Source organism: Lathamus discolor, chromosome 1 (genome assembly GCF_037157495.1).
Source record: "Lathamus discolor isolate bLatDis1 chromosome 1, bLatDis1.hap1, whole genome shotgun sequence".
In the NCBI taxonomy this organism is placed as follows: Eukaryota; Metazoa; Chordata; class Aves; order Psittaciformes; family Psittacidae; genus Lathamus; species Lathamus discolor.
The window spans coordinates 153,551,696-153,564,148 of NC_088884.1; the positions used below are offsets into that span (position 1 = coordinate 153,551,696).

Genomic DNA, 12,453 nt, shown 5'->3' on the forward strand with positions numbered 1-12,453 from the left:
TACTTTGTCTTTTTCTCTAGTGTTTATGATGTTAAAGTTACTAGAAATACTTTTACTTTCTTGTTTCTCTTGTTCTGTTTTTTTCTCTCAACTAAATGGAGTTTTAGTTTTATCTGATCTCTTGAAGAGAAAGAGGTAACTTCTTTTAAATATGGAATTATTCATAGAATCTTAAAGTATCAGAAATGCTTAATTTACACAAGTTTTTAGAAAGCGCTTGTTCTTTATTTCTTAAATACTAAGTCTGCATTTCAGATTTATGGTACCCATCCCTTTTGAAAATGGGAAATGTAGACGAGGAAGACAGGGAAATTATTCCAAGTGTTCATTTATTTTTTTACACTGAAGGATGTGAAAGATTGATTTGGTGTTCAATTTTCTACAGATGGTTTAGAGCATATATTAATCTACGGTGGGTGCATGTGTGTGTAAACCTTCACTATTTGGAAACAAAATAAACCTTCTTATAATCTGTAAGAGTTTTTTTAAAAAGACCAAATTCTTTTCCTTGTTCAGCAGAAAGGGCTGTGTTTGCAACAGGACAACAGCAGTTCCAGCAAAATTTCACCAGATGTGCAGGACCGCCTTTGCTTCACTTTGGGATGGTGACTGTTTTTAAATGGCTTTTCTATTTCAGGCTATTTTGATATTCAATAACTAATTTAAAAGAGTCTAGATTAGGATGAATGCCCTTAATAAATGTGTTTTAGATAGGATTGAAATGCTGATTCTTTTTTTCTGCATAGCTCCAGGTTGTCCATTAAGTCATATTTTTTCTTAGATTCACATTCTTCCCTGTGTAAAGTCACGGGGGTCAGCAGAGTTAATCCGTGCGAGTGGGTTCACCCAATGTCATTTTTGGTAACTTAATTTGTGCTTAATTGTTCAACATAATTGCAAGGAGTGCTTTAGTGATAGTGTATGAGAAATAGTCTCAATGAACCATTGCTAACACCATGGCTCCACAAATGAAGCACTGCATCACAGTCTGCTAGATCAGGCATCAGGGTTTTTTTTGTTAACTAAATAAAAGGTGACGTGAGTAGATTTGGTGCTGAGCTCAGCCTGCAACAAAAAGTATCTTTTGGCATGCCACGTTGAGATTTCTTGCCCTTGTATCATTTCTCTTTGCCGTGTATAATGGGATTCTGTATAAGTCATCTCCACAGTAGAAAGAGTAGCCTGTCAAACAGGCTGGTGTATTTCTGCTTGGTATCTGTGGACTACAAATAGACTATAATACTATCACAGCACTGGGTACTGTTGTTATAATTGCATTGGAGAGTCTGATGCTTAAGGGTAGCATTTTCATAGTGTGTGTGTTGCGGGTGGTTGTATGATTTAACTTGGGCACCAGCATCTCTTAAAGAAGACTAGGCTGTCTTAAACTGTTACTGGAATGCAGAACACTAAAGAGAATGACACCACCAGCAGACCTGGATCTTTATAAATGCTGACCTTCATGCTATTGTTAAAAATAACAAAACAAAAGCTTGACACCAAATCTTAATGAATGGGATCTTTGCATTAATTCAGAGAATGTGATATGATTTTGTAGACCTTTTCCAGTGCTTAGAGTAATTCTCTACTGAGCTGTGAAAGGATGAGTGCAGTTACTGGTGTAATAGTCCTTTTCTGAAGTGCCAAATATCATTCAGTTCAGAGAATCATAGAATAATTAGGGTTAGAAAGGACCTTAAGATCACCTAGTTCCAACCCCCCTGCCATGGACTCCTCACTCTAAATCATGTCACACAAGGCTCCGTCCAACCTGGCCTTGAACACTGCCAGGGTTGGAGCATTCACAACTTCCCCGGGCAACTCATTTCAGTGCCTCACCACCCTTTCAGTAAAGAACTTCTTCCTTATATCCAATCTAAACTTCCCCTGTTTAAGTTTTAACCCATTACCCCTTGTCCTATCACTACAGTCCCTAATGAAGAGTCCCTCCCCAGCATCCCTATAGGCCCCCTTCAGGTACTGGAAGGCTGCTGTGAGTTCCTTGGTCATGGCCATTGTTGGCCCTTTGCTGTCCAGTGAAAACAATATTAAAAAAATATAAATTTTAAATGGAAATAGTAGTATCTATTTGTAAAAATAACAGGAATAACTCATTCCTGCTCTGTAGGTTATCTGGAAATACAGGATATTGTCTATGTTATAATGTGTCTGTTAGGATGTAAACTTGCAGTAGATCTGTATTTTCTTGTATTCAGCTGATCACAATATTTTCATTCACTTCTCTGTACTGCGCACAGATTCCTGAGCTTCCCTTCAAGCTATTTTGTTAAATGTTTGATCTAGTTAGTCTTACGTAAGTATGAGCAATCTAGGGTGAGTTTCTGGTATATTTTCATTTGCCAAGGTCTGGAGTAAAACTGTGTTCAGCTGAATTATTCTGGATTTGTGTGGTAAAGATCACAGCCTGGTCCCTCCTAGTAAACGTGAATTGTAGTCTCCCACTTGATTAATGCACATTGTTCTCATTACCCTTAATGGATGTTGGACACATACATTAGGAGAATAGACCCTATTAGGAACTGCCTGAGAAGTGAAATGAGAATGGTAATCACTTTGTCTTGGATGACGTATTGTATTTATTCTATGGGATTTTAAAGGATATTTTAGTATTTAAATTATCCAGTGCATTAGAGAATAGTTTAGATGGGCTTTGGTTGATTGACAGTGCTGGGTATATTTTAGAGAATTATTATACACGTTGGGACATCGGTTTTGCTGTGAATTATATTATTTTTTGAGATGTAAATTGCCATCTCTCCCAGGAGGCAGAAATAGTGTGCTGCTTATTTGGTTATTACCAATAATTAAAGTGATGTGTGAAATTAGGCTCAGGTAATGCCATGAAACAGGACAAACCTACTTGTGTCAGGGAGTTCAGAGTTCTTGACAAAGCTGCAATTCTTTGTACTAAAATAAACTGGGTACCTTGTGGTTCATATCCTAGAAATCACCCTTTCTGCATAAGAAGGCCGAGTAGTTTGGCAGAGAGACAAGGCAGCAGGGCCGTTCACTGAGATTGAGGGTGGATGCTCTCCAAATGGGAATTAAACTAATTGAAGAACAGATGAGTAGACTGGAGCTATTGCCTTGCCTTATTCTTAGCTGACACAGAAGACTGTAATTTTGAATGCTGTTGATCCTTTAATTTTACTCCCTTGCCATTCAGATCAGACAAGGCTGTGACTAGAGCAGTAAGTACCTACCCAAGGGCTTCAAGGGAGAATTTGCTGCCAGCTGAATAGTGCAGAGATTTTCAGGTTACATCTCACTTTTCAGATCACTGGGCTTTGTGGTCAGGCTGTAGGAGGGAATAAGGTTAAAAGAAAGATCATTGAGTCTCCTTGTTGTTTGGACTTCATGGCTTCCTACCAGCAGCCCCATTTTAGTTAAGGTGGTATTTTTGTCCCCTGGAGAAGAGAAATCAAGACGAAAGTAAAATGATGTTTGTTACAGCTGATGGGAAACAAATTGAGTGTAGTGGAGTGGGTTATCTTTATTAAGGACTAGGTGGCAATGTCACATATCACTCTCTGTGCAGAACCTGGCATGTGTAAAGATCCTCTTTCTTTCCTAACCGGAGCAGGGGAGGGTTGTCACAGGAGATGGATAGAGTGAATGTGAAAGGCCTGGGGAGCTCTTTTGTGCCTGTAATTGAGGAGAATCACAAATAAACTATTGATCTCCAAGGGACAGCAAAGAAAGTTTTGTCAATCAGCTGACAGCTCTGTTCAGGAAAAAAAGACTCAAGTGTGAGTAGTATCGTAGAATCATACAATAGTTAGGGTTGGAAAGGACCTTAAGATCATCTAGTTCCAATCTCCCTGCCATGGGCAGGGACACCTCACACTAAACCATGCCACCCAAGACTCTGTCCAACCTGGCCTTGACCACTGCCAGGGATGGTGTGTCAGAGTAGAGTAAGTTGTTTCTAAATAGAGATGGGGGGGTTTGTGCCCGTGCATCCTTAAATGCCCTAAGCACGATGTGTTGGCTGTAAGTACTGGGCTGGGATTTAGAATAGCCTAAATTTCCTAAATTCCAAAAAAGACAAATATAAATCTATTGCAGAAGAAAGACTTAAGTTAGAGTCTGTTGTACTAAATTGTCTGCAGATGCTTTATGTATAATGCTGTAAAAATGGAAATGGTCTGCAGTGTAACCATGCTACCTCTTACTGAGGTCACCCAGTGGTTTGAGACCACTCATTGTCCAAACAGTGGAAGGAGCATCAAAAATGGATTTCTAGCGTTGATTTTTGAACTTTTGATTTTTGTCATGGGCCTTACAGGTATTATCTTAAAGTCTTGTATTTAACCATAATTACAAAGCATTTACATGTTCTTTAATCCTTTAATCTCTAAATATTTAAATTTAAAATTTAAATTTAAAATTAAAATTTGAATTTAAAGATTTAATTTTTAGATCTGTAACCTTTAATAGGTGACAATGTGTACTCATAATTTAGGATGCTGCAATTCAGCTGTGGTAGGAACCTACTGTCTCTGGGGCCTCAGATTATAAATCTCAGTGTTTGGGGAGTGTGAGACAAAGTTAGCAATGTGGCATTGAAATTCTGTGGAATTAGGGACTATCCAACTAGTGATCTTTCTAGGTAAAACTGTGAACATAACTGTAAACCAAACGCAGACAGGGAGAATGCAAAACTTGCAATACTGCATCAAAACGACTGTGATACTTATTGTCTCCATTGCCAGGCAGTGATGCAAATTTATTTAACATCACAAATAAATTTGTGCTTATTTGGCAGTAACCGGTAACTGCCAAATAAATATAAATTTCAACATTACTGAACCTTATTACGTGTAAACTGAAAAAAGAACAGTATTCTCTCCAAAATGTTATTTATAACATGAGCTGGTGTATTGATTGGATATCCTCTCAACCAGTGTTTTTATTGACTTTGTGTTCTCAGCTGTTCATCATAGTACTTATTCCTTTCCTTGTTCCTTTTCTTTTTCATACTTTGAGACATAAATGACATTTCATCTCCATAACAATAGGACTTGATGATTTTTGCCTAAGAAAAAGATAAAAACCCTGAGAAGTTCCCCAGTCCTTTACATTCTTGATTTGTATTTTTCTGTATCACTTTCCCCAGCCTCCTGTGCCTGCATCTTGATGACCACTTCCTTGGCAAATAAAAAGTCTTCCTGCTGTCAGAGAAACTCCTTATTTATGGCTTCTGTCGTTTGAAACAATTTCTTCACAGCTCTCCACCTCATCAACTCACCTTATTGACTGTCCCTTGTCCTTCACATTTCATCTAAGAACCTATCTTTCTCCCTTGTCCCTGTGTCTTTATTTCGTTGTCATTTTGCTCTGTCTTGGTATCACAGTCATTAATTGTGTAATTTCAAGGTATAAAACAGTAAGGGCTCAGTTTCTTTGGGAAAAACCCACAAACAATGTAAGATGAAGTTTGTGTAATATTTGCTTTATTCTGTTAATTCCCAAGGCTGCTTCTCTCCTGGCAAGAATGAGGCTCTGTGTCTGGAAATGTTCCTTATCAGCCCCTAGTTCCGTTGTGTGAAGCTGCATCTCGAGGCTGGTTTATCTGTGTTGATTCTGAATATGTAGAAAGGGAAGGCAGACAGCCTTATTTTTCTACTATTTCTGTTAGACCAAATGAGGATCATTCCTTCTCCAAGGAAAAGCCAAGCAAGTATTATGCAGCCGTTTGCATTTATAAAATATCTTGATCAGGAAATATTTTAGTATTTTTCTAGGGCTGAAACTTTAATACAGTTCATTACTGGTATCTCTTGCACTAGAACAGTGCTGACAAAACTTTTTGCCTTAGTTTGACGGAAATCTTTGGGAATAATTTCAAAACCGAATGTAAACAGAATTAATTTAAGTGTTTCTTGTGATTATTCCCCATTTCCACAATATAAAATAGTGATTTGTGGGCTGTATCACCAGGTGCATGGTTGGTTTACATCCGCTGTGGACAGATGTTGATGGCCATCAGCAGCATATCCACACCAAGGTCTCTGTGACAAAGTGGAGGGGAGGTTGGCAGCTAAGGCAGCTCTGCCAATAACATGGGTGAAGAGTAAAAATTGTTTTTGCTTAAAGTGCCAATACAGAGTTGAAGGGAAATTTGAGCTGCAATGACCCCTGTTAACAATAATACCAAGTCCCTTTGAACCACATTGTTGCCGTGAGCAATTTTTTTTGCTGTCATACAGCAGTATAGCTGTAGTGGCAAAACTTTCCCTATGCACATGCGGCCAAAGAGGCCAGGGTCAGCCCCAACCCTTGCTGTGCCTGTTGGCACTCTCACCTGTCCTATGTGCTCTGTAAACAAGAGCACTACTTTTCTGTCATGTGAAATGGCTTTGTTATTAAGGGATTGTGCTGTCCTGCGGGCAGGCTGCATTTCAGAGAGCATCTTGGCACAGAGGAACTGCCTGGTCTGAGGGAGTGATGTTTTCCTCTGCTTTTGAGTGTATCATATGTTTTTCTCAAATGAATTTCTTAGTCTGAAAGTGATGCCATGGTGTGTGGATCAATACTGTTCCTCTGTGGCATGGTGTACAGAATGCCAAATGTGTTTGGCAATGTGTTGTTATAAGGCAACTTAGCAGAGCCAAGAAGCCTGCAACCACCACTTTCATTAAGGGTAATTATCCTTGAACAGCTGGGATAGGAGCAGGAGCCTGAATGGTAATTAGCTGCAATTGATAGGAGATGCATTTCCAGGTTCCTGCACCATTTTTCTCTCTGTTTAAAGAACAGTCTGTGGGAATTGTGATAAATCCTGAGCCCTTGCTGTTGGAGAAGAGCTAGCTGCCTACTGAGCTAGCTCAAATGAGGATGTTCTTTGCATGACCATGTGGTCTTGCTGCAGTGAGAAATCATCCTGCACTTGGATGGTTTGGGTCTTTGTGGCAACATTAACATTTTCCTGTCTGTTTTCTCAACAGATGTATTGCTTTATTGTTGAGTTTTATGTTGTAATAAAGTGAAAACCACTGCAGGTCTGTTTTAATTCAGGAGTGTTATACAGGTAGAGAGATGTGTATGTGTGTCACCAGTGAAAAGAATTACCAGACTTGTAGAACTAGGCAGATGCAACCTCAGTCACAGATAAGATTGATGTGTTTCTATCCATCATCAACATCTTCAAAATGTATAGTTTCAATAGAAGTTTGGTGCTAGATTTAAATGGAAGATAACTTCTTATTTTTTAAACATTTTTTTCCTCACAACCTTCTTTGGTATCATGTTATGGTGCCAGTAAATAGCATTGAAAGAGCTTGACAAGTACGTCCTTGCTGCAACATCTTTTCATGAAATGAGAGAATTTGTAAAGAGAAGAGAGAATTAGAAAAGCTCTTATCATGCAGCACAAATCTGCTAGACACTTGATCACCCCCACTCTGTCCTTGGATAATAACAGTTGTCCTTACCTACTAATGCTTATCTTCAAAACTGTTTTCAAGTATGTGTTAATGAACTCTTGGAGTACTATTTAACCATTAAAAAGAGTTGCGCGATGGAAAACTGAAGTAAAGATGTTAGGTAGTACATACTTTTCCTGTATTGTATTTCTTTGTAAGAAAACACTTCTTCTTGTTAGTTTGGAAATAAAAATAAAGATGGAAGACTTGCTTCAGTGCTTTGCAAAGGACCCCTGACAAGTAGTGTCAATAAGAACCAAGGGCATACAGCATGTCTGTGTTAGATGCTGGGTCTTGGAAAGGTGTACACTTAAGTTGTGTTTTCTGGTTGCCCAATTGTATTTTCCATGACTGGCATTTGTAGTGTACTATGTAGAAAAATTATTGACTTCTTTTCACATTGTTTGTGAGAATAAAGGATAACAATCTCTCTAAAGCAGGTGCTAAGTTTCATCATATTAGATTTGACTGTGTGTACTTAGAAATGCCCTTTTTCTTGCTACTTCAGGCTTTTTTTCAGTGAGTTAATGTTTTCCTGTTTTCTGTTGAAAATCTAAAACAATGGGTGCATTCCCTCCTCCAGTTCTAGCAGAATTTCAACATACGCTATTTATGACACTATTGAGAATCACTGTTGCATTGTATTGGTGGGAGTAGAGAGGACTCCAGCAGAGACTGAAGTATTTGAGGAGACAGGCACAGGTCAGATTTTTGCTGTATGCCTCGAGGTGAGTTCTTCAGCGTTCTGAACGCCTTTTTGGAAGTTTCTGCCAATCTCTGTAGAGGAGGCCATGCTGATCTATCTGCTAATCAGTAACAGAAGTTTTCATCACCAGGTACATTTCTTTCTTTGATAATTTTCCTCTGCAAACTACAAAGTCCAGTGGTTCATGCTGCTTCTTTGTACAGAGAAGGTCGTATGAAGTCTTGGTTATAGTGAAGCCTAATAGAGAAGAGATGCCCTGAGCTTAAAATAATGATCCATTTATGAATAACATAATCTGTTCAAATACCTCCTTTGCAGCAACTCTTCTCACTCCCCTCATCCTATTTTTTTGGCTAATTTTCCTGTCCAGCAGGTACTTGCTTGTAGGTTGTATGAAGTTACAACTTAATAATTGAAATTCCCCCATTTGTTGGCTATATATAGACCCCCTGGTGCCTTGATAAGTGCTCCGTTACCTGGGAATGTTCTTAATTATGTTCTGTAAGCCTTTGTTCAAGTCACAAGTCATTTATTCGGGTCTTGGGCCCAGCAGGTAAACATTTTCAAATTAATTTAGGTTGCCAAACAGAAACCACTTAGATCTCTTGAATGCTGATAACTTGCACTTCCTACTGAATTAAGTAGGAAAAGAGATTATTTACAGCATTTTGAAATTTGCCGTGATTGTTGGTTAAATGACAGGGTAGGCTTTTACTAGTCTGTCAGCTTGGAATATGTGCAACATTATTTGGACAGAGAGAGAAGTCTATTAAGTGTCTGGTTTGCATGTTTAGAAGGGACATTGGGCATGTGCTAATGAAAACACTCCTTTAAATTACTAGTGACCACATCTGATCATAAATGACTGAACATGAAGATTTGTTGTCCTCTCTTACCTGTTTTACATAAAGCAAAACAATAAAGCTGTCTTAAGAGTCTCTATTATTCCTTTGTGCATGCAGATATGTACTATAGCAAACGCTCGAAATATTGTAGATACTGAAGGTATTTACAGGTGAATGATTTTTCTTTTATCCTTTTATATAAGGGCATAACTTTGTTTACATGGACCTTCATTTACTTTATTTTCCACCCTCCCCTTTCATCGAAAGCCACAGAATCTTTCTAATTTCTTTGCTGTCATTATCATAAGCAGCTTTGTCCTTGTCCATACTAATGAATGACAACCATTAGAAACCCAGAGTTGGCAAAATCTATGCAGGACTATATACAGCACGAATGGCTTGGCTCCCAGGGCTGCAGTGCTGATGGACTCAGAGCTTTACAACAGCAGACTTGTATCTTGACCAAAGTTGGATGCTCATATATAATAGGGGAAAGTGTTCCCCTGCCAACCCATATCCAATTGTAAATCAGGCAGTAAATAAAGCTAACATACAAGCAAACTAAAAAATCTCTGAACAGATATAAATTGTCCTTTAGTGAGAAGAGCATGCCCATGTCCTGCTGACCGATTAAGAAGATGGTTGTGAGTTGGACATGAAGACAGCCTCAGTTTCTGATGATGTTCATCAATTATGATGATACCTGAATTTCTAGAATCTTAATTTCAACAGGGTCTGTTGGCAGAAGCATATCTTGTATTAGAAGTAGTCATGGTGGTTTATGTCGCAAACTTCAGCCTTGGCATTGGGTTTTTTTGTAGCTGGAACTGGGGACTCCTGTTTATTGTATCTTAAAATATCTGCAGTTTTGTTTTATAGTCACTCCCACCGTTGATAACTTGTCCACCTTTGGGAAATGTTAGCTGTTTTAATCTGAGCTAATAGTGGTGAATATCAATACTTTTTAGTGCAATGCTTAGGTTTCCATCTGTGACTTTGTTAGTATAGAACTTGTGTTTTCAGCACGGTGACCTTATTCATAGAAAACATCGAGCTTGCAGAAACACTGTCAACAACAGAAATTGATTTTCTAAATATATAAACTATACTTGTTAAGATTTCTTTGGGAAGACATCACTTCAACTTGCATCTGCATCCATCCATTGTACAAAAGATGATTTTTTTGTACCTGGGTAAAACGAAGACATTACTGTCGAATGTCATGCTACTTATTCTGTTAGGGTTTATGGATTGAAATCTATTTAACTGAATTTACAATTAAAATCCAGATTTTCATCAGTGAATCTAGCTCAAAATACTCTACACGTAGGGGAGGGACTGGAGACATCAGACCCTGTGGAAGTGTACAAGAAATGCAACCTCTGGCTGACATCTTCTGCAAGCCTGAGGCATCTGTCAGCAAAGCTGTATGTGGATGGACTATTTAGTCACCAGAAGGTGGGTGGCACTGAAAATAGGTTTGTGAGACTGACTGTGTGTATTCAGATTATACAGGTTGTGGGGGTATTTGTGGGAACTGAGGAGCCTCTGTTGCAAAAGCACATAAATAATGGAGATTTGGGCTACATTGGATAAAAAAGCAAGTAAGTGCTTAGAAAAAGGGTACTGGGTGCTTAAGGGGTAGGTGGTACAGATGGATTTGGAAGAACATACGGCTGCTAAGTCAGCACAATAGATCCTCAGCCTGATGATGGTGCTTCCATTTCCCTGTGGCCTTTGCTAGTAAGCACTAGGCAGCTCATCTGAAGTTCTGGTTGCTTCCAAGCAGCCAGCCATGATGTAGCTGGTTTCCAGATGGTTTCCTCTGTTGTTTTTCTCCTAAAGAATTCCCACTCTTTCTATCTACTTGCTGGGATGTGAGGGCATGCCTTTGCATTTTGTAAGCCATCTAGATCAAAAGGGGCGGAGTTGACAAGAGTTGTGGTAGCTTCCTCTTCAGCCTGTTCTTCCTATTTGTGTGCTGATCTCCACATGCCTTCCTCTTCTGCATGTCTTTGTAGTCATTTCATTGGGACAATGTTTCCTGTAGTAATGATACATTGATATCAAAGGGTTTATTGGAAGTCAAGAAGCATCAATTGTATCAGCAGTAATTAACATTCTTTAAATCCTTGATCCTTATCCATAACAACAGAACATCAAAGACCCTGAAGATAAAGGCACAATAACATCTAATGGTGCAGAGACTCTCATATATCTACATTTGTTTAGTAAGAGTTTGAAAGCAAAACTAGAAGTTCTATTATTTTTATTACTTACAGGAATCCAACTACTTTAGTCTACCATACATACAGAAGAGGTGCATACTTGCCCACTAGTATGAGGAAGAGCAAAGAGATCATGCTTAGGCAGCAAAAAAGGCTTTTTAAAGACTCACGCAAGTTGCGGATCTGGGTTTATTCTGACAGTACTTCAGAACTGACACCACACTGTATAGTGAAGAATGCGAGAGTGTTACCATCTTTTCCTCCCTGTGTCCCTGTGGGATGGTTCATCTTCCCCTTCCTTTCAGAGAAAACAGAAATGGGTTTTGATGTCTGAATTCCTCCATGTTTTTAATTACCAAGAATAATCTAGCTAGCATCCTAGCACATATGTGAAAGCTTTATGGCAGAAAAATAGAAAAAGGGAAAAAAAAAGGAGAATATATTCCATTCCCACTCCCCCCCCCCCCAGTTATTTACATTTCGGTTACAGGCCCACTGCTTGGTGGTAAGGCATGCTTTTGTTTCTTTTCTCTAACACTTCTTTCATATTCAGGAGTGGCGTCCTTAAGCCACATGGCACTGTTACGTTATTTACCTGTGAGCAGAAAGGATCATTCCCACCCTTGTTGCCTCCTGAATAGTTAAACAACAGTGGGCCATCTATTAAGGGAAGTCCAAAGTAATCTATGAGGCAGGGGGCTAGACTCTTCAGTACTGGTGGGTGTCTGGAAGATGTGGCAAAAGTCCTTCTGTGAACATCTTGTAGGTGTCATTCAGACTCAAAGCCTGGAATAAAGCTTTACTATCTCCCATATCAAGCTTTTTACACTGGAGGCAGTTCTAGTGCTGACCCTGGTTATTGGACAGGCACACTTCATACAGTAGTTGAAATTCGTCTTCATTTATTGTATGAAGGTTAGTGGCCCAGTCTGAAGTATTATGTTTCACTGCTGCATCCATGATTGTTTTAACCCATTTATTCTTCTGCAGCTGTTCCAATGTGTACTTGGAGAAGATAGCCTTTCAAACCAGCTCACATGAACTGATAGGGCCTCAGGAAAGGTATTTTTCTTAAAAAACACCAAAAAGTCCACCTCCCCAAAGCCCCCCCAAACAACAAAACCCACCTGATAGCCACATCTGAATAGCTGCAGATACAGAATCCTGCACCGAGTGTCTGCATGGAACTCTGCCCAGCAAAAAATGTCTGCTGTACTATGGAAACT

At 39.0% G+C, this 12,453-nt stretch overlaps 1 protein-coding gene across 6 annotated transcripts in view; it reads left to right on the forward strand.

Moving 5' to 3' along the window:
• The window catches only part of SORCS2 (sortilin related VPS10 domain containing receptor 2), a 559,071-nt gene that overhangs the window by 128,530 nt on the left and 418,088 nt on the right, over positions 1-12,453 (forward strand). The gene's annotated exons all lie outside the window — the stretch shown is intronic.